The 19330-nt window shown below is 46.6% G+C and overlaps 1 protein-coding gene and 1 non-coding gene across 2 annotated transcripts in view; both read right to left on the bottom strand.

Annotated features, from left to right (window-relative positions):
* LOC144379745 (uncharacterized) overlaps positions 1–19330 on the bottom strand; it is a 164203-nt gene that overhangs the window by 56400 nt on the left and 88473 nt on the right.
* On the bottom strand, positions 539–644 carry LOC118542741 (U6 spliceosomal RNA). The gene has a single exon (XR_004920746.2). It is a non-coding gene; the product is annotated as a U6 spliceosomal RNA (small nuclear RNA).

The following is a 19330-nucleotide window of genomic DNA, read 5'->3' as shown; positions in this document are numbered from 1 at the left end:
TACTGGCCTAAAGATAGACGTAAGGGTATATTAAACATATTTGAGGGTCCAGAAATAAATCACTTATCTGGGCGCCTGGGTGGCTCAGTCATTGAGTCCTCTGTGGGGAGACCTGTCCTTGAGGAGGAAGGACAGACACACAGCCTATGCTGTGGCCTGAGCCGGCACAGGTGTCCCAGGAGAACACCTGGGTGACGGGTAGAGCCCACCTGCACATGCCCCAGGGTCTGGGGTAAAGTAAAATAAATAAACATGCAGTAACTTTTAATACGCTTAGGGGCTTTGGCCACCACCCCCATGATCGGAATGACAACATTTCCATCACCCGCAGAGAAATCCCCCTTCCCACCAGCGGTCAGGCCAGGGTCCCCCTGCACTCAGCCCTCTGTGGCCCCCAATTCCCTCCTGTCTGCACTGAGTTCCCTACTGTGCACATTTCACAGGGACTGAACCCCAGAACAGGTGCCCTGGTCAGCGCTCCATTCACCGGCCTGAGGAGCGTGTGCATTGCTGTGGGGACGTCAGCTCCGCCATCGGGAAATATGCGGATCGCTTCAGGTATGTACACCACACCCTTGCGCAGAGGCCTTGCTAATCCATCCGTAAGGTTCTAATTTTAATGCATAGGACGTCGAAATGAGCCTAATTTATTTTGCCATATTGGTCTTCTTGTCACTTTGTAATCTGTACATTTGTGCGTGCTCCCATTTTGTTCAATGCATTAGCCAGTGGTTGTTTATTGTGTTATGAAAATTATATTATGTGTTAATTAGACCATTTTTCAAGTTTTTGTCTCATGCATTTTTGCTTTACTTGTGGTGGGAGGTCGGCTGTGCGTCCTTTCCCTTTTCCCTAGTCCCCTGTGCCTGGCAGACGCTAAATGTCTCCTTCCCCCTCTTTCCCCATCGCTGAGGTGTTCCCAGGGCTCCCCTCCTCACGTTCTCGCCCCATCTGCCCACAGCACAGCCTCTGAGTCCCCCTGTGTCCCTCCTGCTCGCCCTGGATGCCCGTCCTGTGGTCAGGGCTCGGGTCTCCCCCTGCTGTCCTGTGGCTTCACACTCAGGGACTCTCTCCTCGGATGGTGGTTCAGGCCGCTGCTCCTTCCCCTACTGTCTCCCACAGACTTCTCTGGAACTGACTTTTCTTTCCACTGAAGCTCATGGCTTGTGGTCTGAGCCTGGGAGCCAGGGAGTCTGGATTCAGTCATTAGTGTTCTACTTATTTGTTAATTTACTTTCATACGGGTTGTGTGAAGTTGGTACATAATCTGTCTCACGTGTTAATAGGGTGTGAGTCTTGCATACTTTCCTCTGTCTTCTTAATTGTGCAGGTGTTTTTAAGAGACATAATGGATTTTTCAAATTTTCTTGATGACTATCACCTCAGCTACTCAGATTTTTTCATGAAAAATTTGTTTAAGGGAAAAAAAGAATCATAATGAAGACCACTGTTAAATACAGATACTTATAAAATTAATTACTTTATTTCCTTTTTTACTTGCATCTAACATAGATATAAATGGGAAAATGATTGGACATAGATAATTGCTATGACATTTTTCAATCAATATTTCTCTGCAATTTCTTACAAATACATTCAATAAATGGGGCTAAAATCACAGGAAGACAGTAGGGAGAAGGAGGCAGGTTTTCCGGTGACGGGATGAAATACATTAGGTACAGGGGTCCCGGAACGACCCTGAGGGGTGTGCTTGGGGAGGTACAGGGAGAGGCTACCCCAGGTGACATCACACAGAGGAAACTTGATCTGCAGCAAACAAGGGGATCAGGGGAAGAATTTCCCAAGCTGTGGCTCCCTGAGGGGGGTGAGCGGGTGCCATTATTCAGGGTTAGGATGACCGGTCACAAAGGGGAGTTCTGTCATCCCAGGTAAAGGTGGGCACAAGGTCGTGCAGGGGGACTGAGAACACTAGCTGTGCTGTGTCCTGTGGGGGGTTCCTGAAGCTTATGCTCCTCCCAGGGCCGAGAGTTAACATTATAAGAGGCAGAGTCACTGGAGGACACGCCATGGTCCTTCTGCGCAGGACGAGTTGGTGCAGGAGCTGAAATCCATCACGGCTGTGGGACCATTCGTGCTGTTTGCCTCTGAAATGTAAGGTTAACATTCGTGTGAAGAAGAAGCGGTGTCCGTGGGGGTCTTGCTGGTGACAATTTTAACCTCAGTAACCCTGCGGGGAATGGTTTCATCCTGTAAAAAGAACTCAAGAATTGCGTTTGGTTAGTCTTCACTTTTGACACAGCCCTGGGAGTTTACCACCGAGTTATTGTCTCTGATGTGGTTACACTATGTCCTGGTCTGGTAGAGACTGCAGATTTTGCATTCCCTTTGTTCTCTTAAAATCCTTACCTACTGTGCTTGTTGCATTTCTTTGTTCAAACACTTCCTAGGAGGTTTGGGAACATGTGTGTTGGGCAAGTAGATCCTGCAGGGCACAGATAATGGAAAAAAACTGGGGGCTTAAGATGACTGCTTTTGGGTCAGGAAACTTGTCTCTCACTTTTTTTTTTCTTTTTACAGGGATCCCTAATTTTTCTGCTTACAGAAAGGTCAGGGCATTTAGTTTAAAAATATTGCAATGATAAGATAAATAGTAAAACCTTTAGAAATATCTAAAATAAAGTTTCCATTATTTCAGTAGTAATTATAATAATAATTATTTTCGTAAGTTAAACTTAATGAAAATGACACTAGTAATATTGCCAACCAATAAAAATGCTCATGTTACTGGACAGACGACCGGTTCTGAACTCATGCTGGGTTGTTCACCACTGGAAAATCAATACTCAAGAGGCAAATGGTGGCAAAAGAAGGTGCTTTTTTCAGGAAGCCAGCACCCTGCGAAGATGGGGGACAAACACCTCAAAGCCCACCTTCCCCGTCCAGGTGCCGCCCGAGGGTGTTCCAGGGGGAGGTGCAGGCGAGGCCGGGGGCTCTGTGCAGGAGAAGCAGGTGCTCAGGCTGTCAGTCCTGTGTGGACATGACCCCGAACAGACTTGCTGGCACCCTTGACAGCGGCTTCCAATGTGGTCAGGCGTTAACCCCTTCAAGCCCGCAGTCTACAAATGTCAAGGAAATTCAGGTAGATCTGCTATGGACCAAGGGACTTAGGTCAGCAAACCCGGAGTGCATAGCTTGAAACAAGCTCACCCTAAAGACCAGTGGGAGTGCTGTTACACTGAGAGGAAACATCCTGAGATGTGTGCAATCTGTATGTTATAGGAAATCCTAAAGTTTCCTGAAGAATATGAAAGCACATTTGTTTTATTTTTTTTGTTTTGTTTTTTTTAAAGATTTTATTTAATCACTTGAGTGAGAAAGAGAGAGAGCACAGCTGGTGGAGAGGCAGAAGGAGAAGGAGAAGCAGACTCTCTGCCAAGCTGGGAGCCTGACGTGGGGCTCCATCCCAGGACCCCGGGATTATGACCTGAGCCAAAGGCAGATGCTTAAGCATCTGAGCCACCCAGGTGCCCCATGAAAGCACATTTGAAAACATGGTGAACATCTGATTTGTGTCTTGAATAAGGAAACTAACTACAAATATGTCAACAGGTAGTAGGTGATTTCATGCAGCTCATCTTCCAGCTTCTATTTTCCTGTTTGGAGTCTGGATGGAAGATACAACATAACTTTAAGGAAATTGAGAGAAGCTTGGCCACATATTGCAGAAAAGAAAGGACATAACCATGCTTTACACAGAAGGATGTGAGAAATGCAGGCTCACACAGTGTCTGAACTAGGGACACCCTAGAGGGGGTCTCACGCATCCACAGGGGAGCAGTCAGCATGGCCACGTGCACCTGCAGCCACACTCAGCTGGAGGTTCAAGTGGAGAGAAAGCAACATGGCGGATTGGACGGGTGGGTGGGTTAGTGAGGTGAGTGGACTAACCATGGTGCAGTTATAAAGGATGGATTACAATGATGATAATGGGATCCATGATTGTAATAAGTGAGGAGGAACAGGGATTTAAAGAAATGAAGAAATCAGCAGGGAAAGGGAGAGAGAAAAATGTACTTTCTTTCATGTTCACCAATATTCTCCTGCCCGTCCTCACTTGAATAGAGGAGGTGCTAGTCCTCCCACCCAGCCTCCTGCCTTGTCACCTTGACACCAAAGCAGATGTAGAAAGAAATCACTTGTGATCATAGGTGAACAATTAATGGACAGATAAAAGCGGGGCGCTCTCACCCTCTCAGCTAGGTTTGAGTCTCTTCCACGTGCCCCTCAGTGATGTGGCTTCCCCAGTCTTCTCACTCCACACGTTCTCCCCCAGTGACTCTGCTTCCCTCTTGATGCCCCCTCCACCCCATTTGTTGAATGACAACAAGGACTCATGGATGGCCCTCACCTTCTTTTGCCAAGTAGTGACCCCCACTTTTCTATCTCCAAACAATTCTGTATATGCTTGACACTTTTTGAAAAGAGTCAAATCAATTATCTAATTTGTTCTGAAAGCAATGATTGTATTCACCTCAGCACCAAAAATAGACTCCCTGCATCAGGACTAGGGCTCCTCTCTCCCTCACCACATGACATGGGATCTATTTCCTTAACATATCTTAAAGCACACAATATTATATTATAAGCTAGAGAGGCTATGTTGTATCACAATTCTCTGAGGCTTAGTTATGCTGCAAAACTAAAATTTTATACTCACTGAACAAATATTTCCCATTTCCCCTACCCTAGTCCTGGCAACCACCCTTCTCTTCTCTGCTTCTGGGAGTTTCACTGTGAGGGTAATCAGGTAGGATTTGCCCTCAGGGCCTGGTTTATCCCACTTCGCATAGTGTCCTCTAGATATAACTTCCTCCTTTTATAAGGGTGAATAATTGTATGTATATACAGAGAAGAAGGACTAGATGGCCTCTAGTCTTGGGTAAAGAAATCACAGGGAGCAGGTAGATGGTGGAGTAAATGCTAAGGAGAGGAGACACATGAAATTTCAAAGAAACTGAAGAATAGGATTTAGTTGGATGAATTCCTGCTAACAGCTCACTTGACTAAGGGACTGTGAGATGATCAGTTGTCCAAATGTGTTAAATACAGAGCTCAAAATCAACTCTGTGGTCCGTGGAAGTCCAGTATGAACTCCTCAGCCCCAAATCCCACAAAGGTCCTGGCAGAAAACCTCATGATGCAGGAATGACGGGTGTGTGGGCTCCCTGTTCACAGGAGAGATGGTTCTGCCAGGGAGAAGCAGATGAAGGCAGGCAATATACGACTGATTACCTATGTGCTGCTTGGGAATTGTTCTAATCAAATATCTCACCCTTATTGATGATGGCTGTGGTGGGAGATGGGTGCAGTGTCCATTCTGTAGGATTTTGTGCAACATCAGATACGTCCACAGTACATATGTGTCTGTTCCTACCAGGCATGATGTGTGTGAGTCCTGCTATTACGTGATAGTCCAATGTGCCAACATGTGTGTCCTCACTCGGACCAGGGGATGAAGCCCAGCTACTGCCAACAGACAGAGAAGCTGGTGTGGGGGCCATGGGAGGGGCAGGAGCTCAGGGGGGTCCAAGGACAGAAGAGTGATGAGGCCAGGGCACTGAGGACCAGGACAGGGGCCGCAGGTGGGTGTGCAGCTAGGCGTGACCACCACACGAAAGGGCATCTCAGTGGGGCTAATGTGATATAGTTTATGCAAAAGAAGTTAGGAACAACTGAAGGATTTAAGCCATTGGTTGACTGTGTGAAAGTTCTGTGGGAATGCTATGAGGAGAGAGGACCTGAGGGCAACAGGGGTTTATTTACTGCATTCTTTACTAAAGACCTTGCATTCTTTACTGAAGATCCTGGATCATTTACAAAAGATCCAGCCACAAGTCTGGGGACATTTGCTGAGTTGATACAAGTGTATATGAAGGGGAGTTTGACCAAATGTGAATTTCTACTCTGGTCTAAAGAGGCAGTCAAAATATCTGCAGTAGGACTTTAAAATACTGATCTTGCTAGGAAGCAGTACATAATCAACAGGAATTTACAGTGGGAAAATGATCTTATGTTATTTTATTATTTTATCATATTTAAGTTGATCATATTTATGATGTTATTATAGTATTTGCTTATTTGCAATTCGTAAAGTCTGGGGGAAAATCCCAACAAGAAATATATGACACAGATATGCACAAAACACCCACTTTACTTAGATATACCTAAATTTTTAGAGAAAAATCTCATGTTATTCACCAGTGTTAAGTCTATAAAATTTATTAATTTTCCTTTATTACCAAATGAACTGAATCTACAGATGTTATGACAATTACATATCTAGTGAATTTTACCAAACTGTAATCTTTTGAACATATCACTGAACATTTTTATATCCTAGAATAAGTCCATTCTATACTGATGCCCTGAAGAACCCTTGCAGGACATTCAAACAAGCAAACAAACAAAACCAGATCCACTGTCCCCTGGTGTGGGACATCAGGTGTTGCACATACGGGTCCTTCAGCTTTTTCTAGAATCTCCTGCGGGGGTCACTGGCCACTTCAGTTGTTTTCTGTATGTTAAATACAAAAGTGCCATTTATTTTCCACAGTGATAATGGGTGTATTGAAGAAAAGCAAAAACTTGAAATCCAGGACAGGTAAGGTATGGCAAAACCACAGGAAGTGCGGAGAACAAAGGATAAGGAAGCTCTTTTATGGAGCAAAGGGTGAGTGTGTGAGGGACAAAAAGTCCATGGGAGTAAAAGGGAATTCTAATTACAGGGCTTGTCATTGGTGGCGCTGTGACAATTTCTCATTGGCTGGGCTGTTGCCAGGGCAGGAAGAAGTCTTCCTCTTCCTGAGGTAGGAAGGGACTAGTTACAGGCCTGCACACTTGCAGAGTCTGTCCTCCTGCTGGGTCTGCATCGGAGGAGCGGTGGGCACGAGAGCTCCCCCTACTGGTCTCTGACCTCCATGCAAAAGAGATGTTCCTTTAATTAAATATCACATAATATATGTATGGGTTTACATTCCCATAGACCAGGACTCTTTCTGAGAGTGAGACTCAACAATATCATCAGCAGGCCTGAAGGACCATCGTATCTGGAAATTAGACCCAGTGATATGCAGACCCCAGCTGGACTCTCAGGGCTTGGAGCGTGGTGACATGTGTGCCCTGGACCAGCAGGTGGCGCTGTGGGACTGCCTTGTACCAAAAAAGCAACTCTTTAGTGAGAAGCATTCAAAGAAGTCTGGGCCTGAGGGCTGGGCCCTGTGCTCCCTGATGGGACTCAGCAACTGTGTCCCCTCTGGCCTGGGAGACTGTCCCCAGGGGCCTGTGTGTGGTCTCAGCAGGTGCTTCTTCCCAGGGCGGGACCCAGGGCTGAAGGCAACCTCCGCCCTCCTCAGCATGTGATGTGAATTGAGTTCCAGCACCAGGGCTCAGGGAAATTGAGGGGCAGGGACTCACTGGATGGACCGTATTTGCATATAGAGCCCCTCATGTGGCAGAGGCTGGAGGAGAAAAGGAGGCCTAGGGCAGCCCAGCCCACTGGGGAACCTGGGTCTGTGTCACCATGGCCTGGACTCCTGTCTTCCTGGGGATGCTCTTTTACTGCACAGGTAGGGACAGGCCTCGGGGAACAGCCTGCATCACCCCTCTGCTTCCGAGTCTAGAGGAAATTTACATTGAACCTATCCAATATCCTATGAGTGTGTGTGTTTGCAGGCTCCCTGTCCCAGCCCGTGCTGACCCAGCCGCCCTCCCTCTCGGCATTTCTGGGAACGACAGACAGACTCACCTTCACCTGAGCAGGGACATCAGTGTTGGCGGCTCGAACATCTACTGGATCCAGCAGCAGCCAGGGAGCCCTCCCCGGGGTCTGCTGTACTACTCCTCAGACTCCGGTAAGCACCAGGGCTCCGGGGTCCCCAGCCGCCTCTCGGGCTCCAAAGACGCCTCGGCCAATGCGGGGCTTCTGCGCATCTCGGGGCTGCAGGCTGAGGCCGAGGCGGACTATCACTGGGCTCCAGCTCCCGGCGGTGGGAGCAGCTACCGCTCCTCACAGCGTCTCAGATAAGGAGGAAGTGGGTCTAAAACCTCTGGACCCACGGATCTTGTTTCTGAGCCGCTTTTCAGTAAGAAACTTACCTGGAGAGACATAGCGGTTTGGTCTCTTCTGCACGACGATCTATCCTTCAACAGGGAAAGGGGAAGAGTCATGTAATGCACGCAAAGTGACATAAAATGGGGGCATCCGAGGAAGACACAGACACGTGAGATATCCGAGCCCACCGCACATCCCCACTCAATCTGGAGAAGATGGACAGGAATGAATTCTGTGTCTACGGCTGAACATACTGCCCAGCGAACATTCCTCCACAATCCGTTCTATCATCTTATTCCATAAAGTGTGACCTTGTGTCACGACTGATGTTTCCACAGCTGATACGTTGACAATAACCCTGGTCACAGACACAGTCTCCTCTCTGTGAACCAGCTACACGTGAACTTGGACCAGATCCTACAGACTCTCCCTGAGAACAGCACCCACACCCTCCTCCTCTTCTCCTCTAGGCTCCCGCGTCCCTCAGGTTTCAGTCTCTCCCTCTGACTCTTTAGTCTGAGCTCTGTCTCCACATCAGGATTTCAGAGAAAACTGGAAATGACCTTGCTGTAGTTTCCCGTCTCCAGGGCCCATTTCTAGGCAGGAGAATGACCAGAAAATATAGGTGCACGCAACCCTTCACATTCTCCTTCTTGCTTTCAGACCCAGACTCCATTTTTCTGTTCTCAACTCTCCCAGTCAGTCTCTTTATTTATTTTAGAGGTTTCTTTATTTATTTGAGAGAGAGAGAGAGGGCACAGCAGGGAGAAGTAGAGGGAGAGAGAGAGTCTTAAGCAGACTCTGCGCTCAGTGTGGAACTCTATGCGGGGCTAGAGCTCAGGACCCTGAGATCATGACCTGAGCCGAAGGCAGAGGTTTAACTGCCTGAGACACCCGGGTGCCCCTCAGGACCCTGACATTAGGAGCAGAGCCAAACCAATAGTCAGACCCCCAATCAACTGTGTCCCCCACGCATCCCCCAGTCATTCTCTTTAATATCAAAATAAAGTTATTACATTTCCTGAAAAGGATGTATTTATATACCTTTAGGTATTTGCACATGGGCCTTTTGATTTTTACACCCTTCAGAATTAACTGATGCCATGGGGAGTCTTAGAGGAATCCAGAGACAAAGGATGGCCTGCATATTTTAAGATATGTCATTATTTTTCTTATGGTCCAATCCCTTGGACAGAGGATTCACTATAGAACCATTTTTCTATGCTACTTAAAGCCCAGGGCTGAAGTGTTTATTCAGACATGCACAAAACCATCAGCAATATCTTGTTCTCACTCCCTGGTAGACCCCTGGGGACACGGGGGACTGTGGTTCTGGCTGGGATGTCAGGGCAAAAAGGAGGGGGCTGCATGCTCCCCCCCCACCCTGTGCTTCCAGACTCCTGAAAACCGCACAGTTGTAGGTCTTGTGTCTGCAGAGATAAAAAATTGACAGATTTCTTGTCACTCAACAGGACCTGCACTCCTGATTCAGTGAATGGTGAACAGATTTGCTCTCACATGAGCCCTCCGGCCTAAATAAGTCCTTTTCCAGTAAAAATCTTTGAGATCCTTACCTCTAAATGCAGGGTCAGGACCCTGGAAGTATATAAAGAGAATCCCCATGGAGAAACATCCCTCAGGGTGTTTCAAAGTCATAAGCGGGACAGGGGTCAGCGTTGTTTATAGCAGCAATGTCCACAATAGCCAAAGTGTGGAAAGAGCCAAGATGTCCATCGACTGATGAATGGATAAAGAAGATGTGGTATATATATATAATGGAATATTATGCAGCCATCAAGAGGAATGAAATCTTGCCATTTGCAATGACGTGGATGGAACTGGAGGTGTTATGCTGAGCGAAATAAGTCAATCATGTCTTTACATGTATCATATGACCTCACTGATATGAGGAATTCTTAATCTCAGGAAACAAACTGAGGGTTGCTGGAGTGGGGGGTGGGGTGGGAGGGGTGGGGTGACTGGGTGATAGACATTGGGGAGGGTATGTGCTATGGTGAGCGCTGTGAATTGTGTAAGACTGTTGAATCACAAACCTGTACCTCTGAAACAAATAATACAATATATGTTAAAAAATAAAGAAGAAGAAGAAGAAGATAGCAGGAGGGGAAGAATGAAGGGGGGGAAATTGGAGGAGGAGATAAACCATGAGAGGTGATGGACTCTGAAAAACAAACTGAGGGTTCTAGAGGAGAGGGGGGTGGGAGGATGGGTTAGCCTGGTGATCGGTATTAAAGAGGGAACGTTCTGCATAGAGCACTGGGTGTTACAGGCAAATAATGAATCATGGAACACTACATCAAAACCTAATGATGTGGGGCGCCTGGGTGGCTCAGTTGGTTGAGCGACTGCCTTCGGCTCAGGTCATGATCCTGGAGTCCCGGGATCGAGTCCCGCATCGGGCTCCCTGCTCGGCGGGGAGTCTGCTTCTCCCTCTGACCCTCCTCCCTCTCATGCTCTCTGTCTCTCATTCTCTCTCTCTCAAATAAATAAATAAAATCTTTAAAAAAAAAAAAAAACCTAATGATGTAATGTATGGTGATTAACATAACATAATGAAAAAAAATCAGGTAGCCTCAGTTTTGGACACACAGACAGACACACACACACACAGGCACACACTCACACACACACACACCCCTGTCCTCCTTCTGAGTCAATAGTGTGTCTGGGACCCTGGAGAGTCCAAGCTTCTCTGTCCTTACGGAAGTCAGGGTCACCTGTGCTCACCCAGCCATCCTCAGTGTCACAGTTTCCAGAAGGCAGAATGCTCCTCAATAGGAAAACTGGAGACATCTAGTGTGACTGGGGTCCTGTCCCCAGGGCAGCCAGGATGGGCTCTGAACACCTGCTGTTCTGGGATGATGCTGAAGCTCAGGAATCCCAGGGGGGAGTCCCTGTCCCCACGGGCAGCTCAGCCCCTGACCATGTGGGATCCAGTCAGTGGCTGAGGCTGATCAGTATGTTCATTCTGGGACCCCAGCCTCAGAACTCAAAACCCTTGAGGACAAGTGACACATGTTCCCTGTGTTCTCAGGGCTGGGCTGTCACTCTTTAGTCACTGCCCAGTGACACTTCCAGCCAGGCTGCACTCTGATGGAAAGTCTTCTGTCCCAACCCAGGGCCACAGGGCCTGTGACCTCAGGGACACACTCCCCCTTATCTCCACTTCTCCCCCCCTCAGCTTTGGGATATTTGACAGAATCTTCTGTGTCCAGTAGGCTTTGGGTAGTAAAATCCATTCCTGTAGTCATTGGGCACTGAATGAATAAGGCTTCCATCCTGAACGTGCTGGACACAGTTGCAGGGACTAGAGCTGTGTCCAACCCAGAGAGTGGTCTGACCCCAAATCCTTTGTCCTAGAAGCTCTGTCTGTGTTTGGCAGTTTTGTCAGCAGGATGGTTCTGAGTTCATACGAACAGGCCCCTCAAGGGGTTTAACTGGGCACCATGTTGACCTTTCCTACGTGGGCGACCAGACACATGGTACAAATAAGTGATTTTAGAAAAAGTATATAAAACCCTATTCTCCTGCGAAAAGAAGGCATTCCTGTTCCATTAATTCAATCTTACTGAGTGGAATTATGTATAAAATAACACACATTCTTCTTAAATATGACGTTGGCTCCGTGGTGACTGACACATAATCTCTGTCACTAGGTCCCTGTCAGAGCATCTACAGCTGTCACTCCTTTCTTCCTAGAACTTCCAGCACGTTTGTCCTCTGTGCTCTGAGGTCAGGGCCACACACACTCACGTGGCAGGGCTCCTGCAGACTCGTGTCTGTGCTGGGAGGTCAGAGCCAAGGAGGGAATCCCTGGCCAGTGTGTGGACAAGTGTTGTTTCAAGCAGTTTGAAACAGTGACAGATGACAAAGATGCTCCGTGTGTAACCCTCTAGGAATGCACAGGACGGATTCTACACACAATCTGGGGAGAATCATTCCCTGTCTCCTCAGTGCTGTGGGGACCTCAGAGGAAAGAGAGCTCTGGAAATCAGGGAGAAAGCACATACGAGGAAAGTCCCAGCATCCTGCACAGAAGCGACCCTGTGTGTATGGGGACCCGTCACTACTCTGGACCCTGATCTCTAAGAAGAGTTTGTTAGAGACACCACCCAGTCCTGACCCAGGAACAGAGAAGGAAGCCATGAACAGACTCATTCTGAAGACTCTTAGCAGGGCATATAGTGAGTCCTGACTTAAGGGGAAGTGATACATAGGAACACCTGGTCAGGCCCTAATGCAAGGAGCAGTGGACAAAGCAGTTGGGGGGCGATGCAGAGATGGGTCTGATGGGCCCTGGTCACCATGTCACACAATGGTGTGTCTGGGTCTAGACACCAGGGGGCACTCTAGTCCCATTTCTGAAGAGTCAGGGGTGATCAGAGCTGGGCCCTGCCACCTGGCCCTGCCTGTGCCCTCTGCTCAGGGCTCACAGCTGGGACCTCCCCACTCCTGGCCCCACACAGCCCCTCCCCTGCCCATGTCCTTGACATCCACAGGCAGAGAGACATGCCCCAGGACCAGGGAGGGTTCAGAGAGCTGGGGATCTCATTTGCATGGCCGGGCCCTCCCTCTCTCAGAGGATGAAGAGGGGAAGGGAGAGATGAGGGGAGGCTCTGCACATCTGTGGGGCCACAGAAGGCAGGATCGGTGATGACCTCCACCATGGCCTGGTCCCCTCTCCTCCTCAGCCTCCTCGCTCACTGCACAGGTGACTGGATGCAGGGACAGGGGAAAGGGCCCTGGGAGGACAGGTGGGGCCCTGCTTCCTCCTCTTGTCTCTAGTTCCCAGCATCACCCTGTCTGTGTCTCTCCCCTTGCAGGGTCCTGGGCCCAGTCTGTGCTGACTCAGCCGCCCTCCGTGTCTGGGGCCCTGGGCCAGAGGGTCACCATCTCCTGCACTGGAAGCAGCTCCAACATCGGGGGTGGTTATTATGTGAGCTGGCACCAACAACTCCCAGGAAAAGCCCCCAGAACCGTCATATATGGTAATAGCAATCGACCCTCAGGGGTCCCAGATCGATTCTCTGGCTCCAAGTCTGGCAGCTCAGGCACCCTGACCATCACTGGGCTCCAGGCTGAGGACGAGGCTGAGTATTACTGCTCAGCATGGGACAGCAGTCTCAAAGCTCACACAGTGCTCCCGGCCTGGGGGAAGTGAGACAAAAAGCTCCTGTCCCCACAGCAACGGGTCTCCTTGTGCAGCTCCCCCTCCTTGGCCAAGTCAGCTCCTTCCTTTGTTTATTCTAAACTGTAGCCTGAGACCAATCTCAAGGAACTCTGCCTACAGAATCATCCAAGTTCTCTTAAATTCAGCCCCTCAAGCCTATCCTTGGCAGAAACACACTGTAGGGTTTTCCCATATTGAGTGGAATTCCTGAGTGCCATGGATAGACTCCCCTGGTAATAGACTCAGCTGATGCGGAAACAAAGGCAGGAGAAATGTCGCTTAAAGTAAATCTCCCACAGCTGCAGCCCCGATACATACCTGACCCATGCGGAGTGTGACCTTCCTCAAGGACCTCATGGCTGCCTTAGAGCCTTCATGGGTGTGTTTTACTAAAGACTGAAGTAACCTCATCTTCACAGCAGCTAGCCCCTCGATTCCTGAAAGCCTGGCTTCCAAATTCCTTAGAGATTTACACTATCCCTCACCTCCACTAATTAAAAAGTATATAATCAGTCATTCCTCACAATCCCAGTGGGCTTTCTGCCCATGGGTCCTGTCCCCGGGCTGTAGTAAAATCATCTTTTTTTTTTTTTTTTGCAACATTCAATGTCTCAAGCATTCTCTCTTGACCTTTGGGTTCCACAATCACGTAACACTGTGACAAGTCAGGACAGAACCAGAGACAGGGAGTCCACCTGTGTCTGACTGAGGATAGAGCACCGTCCAGTGAGTGTGCGTTCACACCACCTCCTGAACATCTAGCATGTGCCACATGTAAGTCTAGGAATGTGGGACACATGTGGACATGATAGGAAGGGTACCCATGCTCAGGGAGCTGACAGTATCTGGGGGAAGAGAGGGGACACAGAAGCTAAACATGTTGTAAAGAGAAGCTGTGTCCCAGGAGCATGAGGAGCGTGAGGTTGGTGGGTTGGAGTGGGAGCATTGGAGGGGTGCACAGGGAACCCTGGAATCTATTGTGTCATCATGACATCCCTGTTCTGCCCAGACAATGATGGAGCAGGAGAGGAGCATGTAGGAGGGACATGGCAGGGGCCGTGAACTCTGTCCCAGACAGACTAGGAGTTCTGGGCAAGGGGTTGATAGGGAAGAAAGTAAGAGTCCTCAGGATGTGGAGGAGGCAGGGACTGAATGGGAATGGGAAGGAGAAGAAGGAGGTGGGGGGCTTGGGAAGAGTGTGTGGAGTGCGTTCCACCAGCTGGGACAGTGTGAGGACCTATCTCTCATGCAGGATGACTTACACCTCATGTTTCCAGGAGATAGAATCAGCCCCTGAACCAGGGGACTGTTCATCAGGAGTTCTAGGGATGCACATATCTACTTACTCTTGTCGGACCCTTGATGAAACTTCACCTGTGCCTGCTGTTGGGGAGGAAGTATTTCCTGTGCTCTTCAAGGTCCCTCTGGCTGAATCGGAATCAAATTGACATTTGGCAGATTAACAGGAGAAAATCTAATTTAATAGCCTACATAATGTGAATCCTCACAGACGTGGAGAATTCCAAAGACAGTCAGGCAACATGACACTTCTATGAGTGAAAGAGAGGGGTAGGGGCCTGAGGATCAAAGAGGAGAAAGAGCATTAACAAGAATGTGAGAGACGTTTGGAAACAAAGGTTGTCCTGGTATGTAGATACATGTCTTAGGTAAAGAGGACACCCTGCTAATAGGTCTCTTCCTGGTACAAACAGGCAGTTTTGGGGGAGGTATAGAGCTTTTCCTAAATCTGCTGAGTTTATTTGCTTTTACTTTCAAATAATGCTCACGCCAAAGTGGCCCATCTTGGGGCAGCCTATCTTTGGCCAGTTCCCTCTCTCCTCTGAAACTTCCCAAATTTACACATGTTAAATATTGGTTTGGTAGATTGTTCAGCTTTTTTGACTCTCTCCTGACAATAGGTTAGTTTAGTCAAACTTATTTCAGGAGGGGGTGATGCAGGTGTGTTCTCAAAGTAAGGCCTGGGGTTCAAGAAATCAGGTATTAAACAAGAAGCATTTCTGTGGAAACAAACAAAATGATGGTGAATTATTGAATCAAATTATAAAGCAGTTCCTGAGTTCTGACGGTAGCCAGGGGAGAAGATTTCTAGATGTCAAGCTCAAACCATCTTCAGATAGAGTGACTGCAGGCTGTGACAATCTGATGGACTTTTCTGGTTTGTAGTTCAAATGTGTCTGGTGATCCCTGAGTGGCCCACAGAGCAACAGGCACGAAGACCGTCTCTATGTGAGATGCTCTGGCGGTTTTTCTCAGGTTTGCATCACATTATACAATTGTATTTACCTTTCGGGACTTCAGAGGAAAAGGCAGTCTGAGTCCAACTGAGGAAGTTGGGAGTAAAATCGTAATGTTAGTTTTGAGACTTGTAGCCAGACTACAATTGTAGGAAGCTAGAGAACATCAGAATCTAGTCCAGGTTATACTGAACGGGACTGGAATCAAGTAATCACTCAGGTGTGTTATTGAAACATGTTTTTTTCTCTACAATCACCCTCATTTCTACTAATTATAGCCAAATTAACATACTTTGCTCACCAAGTAATTGTAGTTTCAAAAAGAACTTGGTCTGATTATTTACATAAGCGCAGCAAGAATGGTAATCAACCATATAGGCACTTTAAAACATGCTTTGCTGGAGCTTTTGTAAGAAACCTCTAGATCGAACATTTAACAGCCCCTCCAGGCCAGGAAGCAAGCCAAAATTTGTGCCAAATACTTGCCATCAGACTTACCTGCAACACCTATAGACTTGGGTAAATTCTCTGTTCTTGAGAAACCGAAAATATCCTGAGGTTCCTGCACCTGCCAGGACATGACCTTCTTTTTTTTCTCTTTTTTTGAGAGAGGGAGAGTGCACAAGCCGGAGAAGGGGTACAGGGAGAGGGAGAAGTAGAACCCCTGCTTTTCTCGGGTATGGAGAAAAGATAAATAGTTTCATTTGTTCACAAAGTATATTTCATCAATTCATTATAGATCAGTTCGCTTAAGAGAAGCTTCCTTAAATCTGAAGGAAGAAAACATTTTTCAAAGTCAACAATGTTTCAAACAAGAGTTCATAAAAAGTACAATTATCTTCCTCTGTCCATTTAGTTTCATGTTATTAATTTCTGATCTGTCTGAATCCAGTTTTTCTATTACTTCTGGTAATTTTGACTTTAGTTTTGCTATCTCAAAGGTATCAGATACCTACATTTTTGGAAGTCCTGCCCATGAATATCCTTGAAGATGTAACACATTTGCAGTAACATCGGAGTAAGGTGGGAACCGTACGTGACAAGACATGACAGTGGCCATGGCTACAGATGGGTTAGAGTTCATTACAATGCAATTGAAAAGGAAATGTGGTTATTCCCGTGACACACAACGCAGACATAAATCAAAGGCAAATACAGAAAGTTACAGAGTTGTAAGCAAAATGTAGGATTTTTTAAAATATTAAAAATATATTTTTAATTCATCAAAGTCCAGGTAAACATAGGAAATATTTTGGCAAAATATCTGTATTTTGGTTTCTAGGCACATACTTTTAAAAATGAATAAATGTTGTTTACCATTTTTTTTGTAAGAGCGGACCAATAATTCAAGAAAAATGTTTACTTTTTAACCAAGTTAAAACAGAATTTTAATTTTGCATCCACATAGTTTGGTATTTAAATTTATCTTAATTTTAACCAGTATTAACAACACATAAAATTCCTTTCCAGGTTGCTATCCAAAAACCAACTACAACTTTCTTTTATACATTGAAATTTAGACTTAAGTTTCCTTTCTTCAAATAACCAGGCTTATCTTAGGACAAAATCATTTTTCTTTTCCCTCAACAAAAAATGTGTTCCCATTCCACATACCTTTTTTCACCAAAACACATGTCTTACTTTCCTGACACACAGAGCTTTTTTCTTTATCATTTCTTGTAGTCTAAATTATATTCATTAGAATTCTTAAGTCTTAGAAACCTTTGTTTCTAGGGAAAGCTATATAGTAAACGATTGTGACCTGTTTGTTATGCCAGTATTCTTTAGATTAGCAAATTTAGGAATACATTTCACAATTTCTAGAAACATAGTACCATAGTTCAATAACGTACACACCAGGTTTACTAATGGACCCATGGTTATCTTTATAGTTTTCCTGTAATAAGACGAAAGAAGATAAACCTATGCTTAGTATTTAATGTTTTATTATTTTATTGTATTTAGTTTGGCAAAAAATGAAGAACTAAGTAAATTGTTAAGAAGCCAATACGTGGAGCACCTTGATGGCTCGGTAGGTGAAGCACACAACTCTGGATTTCAGGGTTGTGAGTTTGTGCTCCATGTTGGGCGTGGTGCCTACATGAAAAAAAAAAAAGGCAATACTCTCCCTAGCAATGGACAGATTCAATGCAATCCCTATCGAACCCCTGAATGCCTCTTTGCACACTCCGAAAAGAGGATCTTAAATTTTCTGTGCAATTACAGGGACTCAGAACATCCGAAGAATCCTGAAGATGAACAAATTTGTAAGAACTCACAATTCCAGATTTCAAAACTCTCTAAAACTTACTTACAAAGCTACAATAATCAAGAGTGTGTTACTAGCCTAAAGATAGATGTAAGGATATATTAAACATATATTGAGAGTCCAGAAATAAATCACTTCTCTGGGGTGCCTGGGTGGCTCAGTCGTTAAGCGTCTGCCTTAGGCTCAGGTCATGATCCCAGGGTCCTGGGATCGAGCCCCACATCGGGCTCCCTGCTCCGTGGGAAGCCTGCTTCTCCCTCTCCCCCTCCCCCTGCTTATGTTCCCTCTCTCACTGTGTCTCTTTCTGTCAAATAAATAAAATCTTCAAAAAAAAAATTCAGTCATCTGTGGTCCATAGATTTTCAAAAGGCTGCTAAGAGAATTTAATGTGGATAAAATGGTCTCTCCAACAATGGTGCTGGTGCAACTAGATGTCCACTGGCAAAGAATGGTTAGAGCCTTACCGCATAGCATATATAAAAATGAATGTAAAATGGACAAAGATCTATATTTAAGGGCTAAAAGTATTAAAGTCTTAGAAACAAACAGAGAAGGAAATATCTGTAAGCTTTGACTTGGCAATGGATTCTTCACATATGACATCAAAAGCTCCAGCAGGGGCGCCTGGGTGGCTCAGCAGGTTAAGCGTCTGCCTTTGGCTGAGGTCATGATCCCAGGGTCCGGGTTTGAGCCCCACATTGGACTCCTTGCTCAGTGGGGAGCCTGGTCCTCCCCCTCCCTCTGTCTGCTGCTCTCCCTGCCCATGCTCTTTCTCTCTCTCTCTCATTGTCTGTGTGTGTGTGTGTGTGTGTGTGTGTGAAATAAGTAAATAAAATCTTAAAAAAAAAAAAGGTCCAGCTAATATAGGGGGAAAATGTTCAATTGGACTTCTCCAAAACTACTATTTTTTTACACCAAAAGATACATCAAGAATGAGAAAATGGAACCCAAACGTACTGGAATAGTCCCTCCTCCTAGGGGCCACTGAAGGGAATAAGAGATACCTGGGGCAGCCCAGCTCCACCCGTGGGGTCTCAGCAGGACTGTGTCCACCATGGTGTAGACTTCTCCTTCTTGTGTTCCCCTCTTACTGCACAGGTGAGAACTATCCTCCAGGATCTGATGCAGCCCCCAAGACGATGTCAACCCCTTTGGATCCAGATGCCCCAAGAAGCTTCACCTCCATGCCTGCCCCATCACCCATGCATGTCTGTGTTTGCAGGTTCCTTCTCCCAGCCTGTGCTGACCCAGTGACCCTCATTCTCTGCATCCCTGGGGGAATCTGTCAGACTTATAGGCACCCTGAGAAGTGACATCATTGTTGTTAAAAAAAATGTATGTGTGTATATATATATATATATATATATATATATATATATATGTCACCAGGAGATGCCGGGGAGCCCTCCCTGGTATCTCCTGAGATTCAGCTAGGGATCCTTGGCCCCCATCATTTCCTGGATCCAAAGATGTCTTGACCCATTCATGTGCTCTGACATCTCTGAACTCCAGTGTGTTCATGCGTTCTGATATGTCTGGACTCC

Source organism: Halichoerus grypus, chromosome 13, assembly GCF_964656455.1.
Source record: "Halichoerus grypus chromosome 13, mHalGry1.hap1.1, whole genome shotgun sequence".
Classification (NCBI taxonomy): domain Eukaryota; kingdom Metazoa; phylum Chordata; class Mammalia; order Carnivora; family Phocidae; genus Halichoerus; species Halichoerus grypus.
This window is presented reverse-complemented; position numbering and strand designations above follow the sequence as displayed.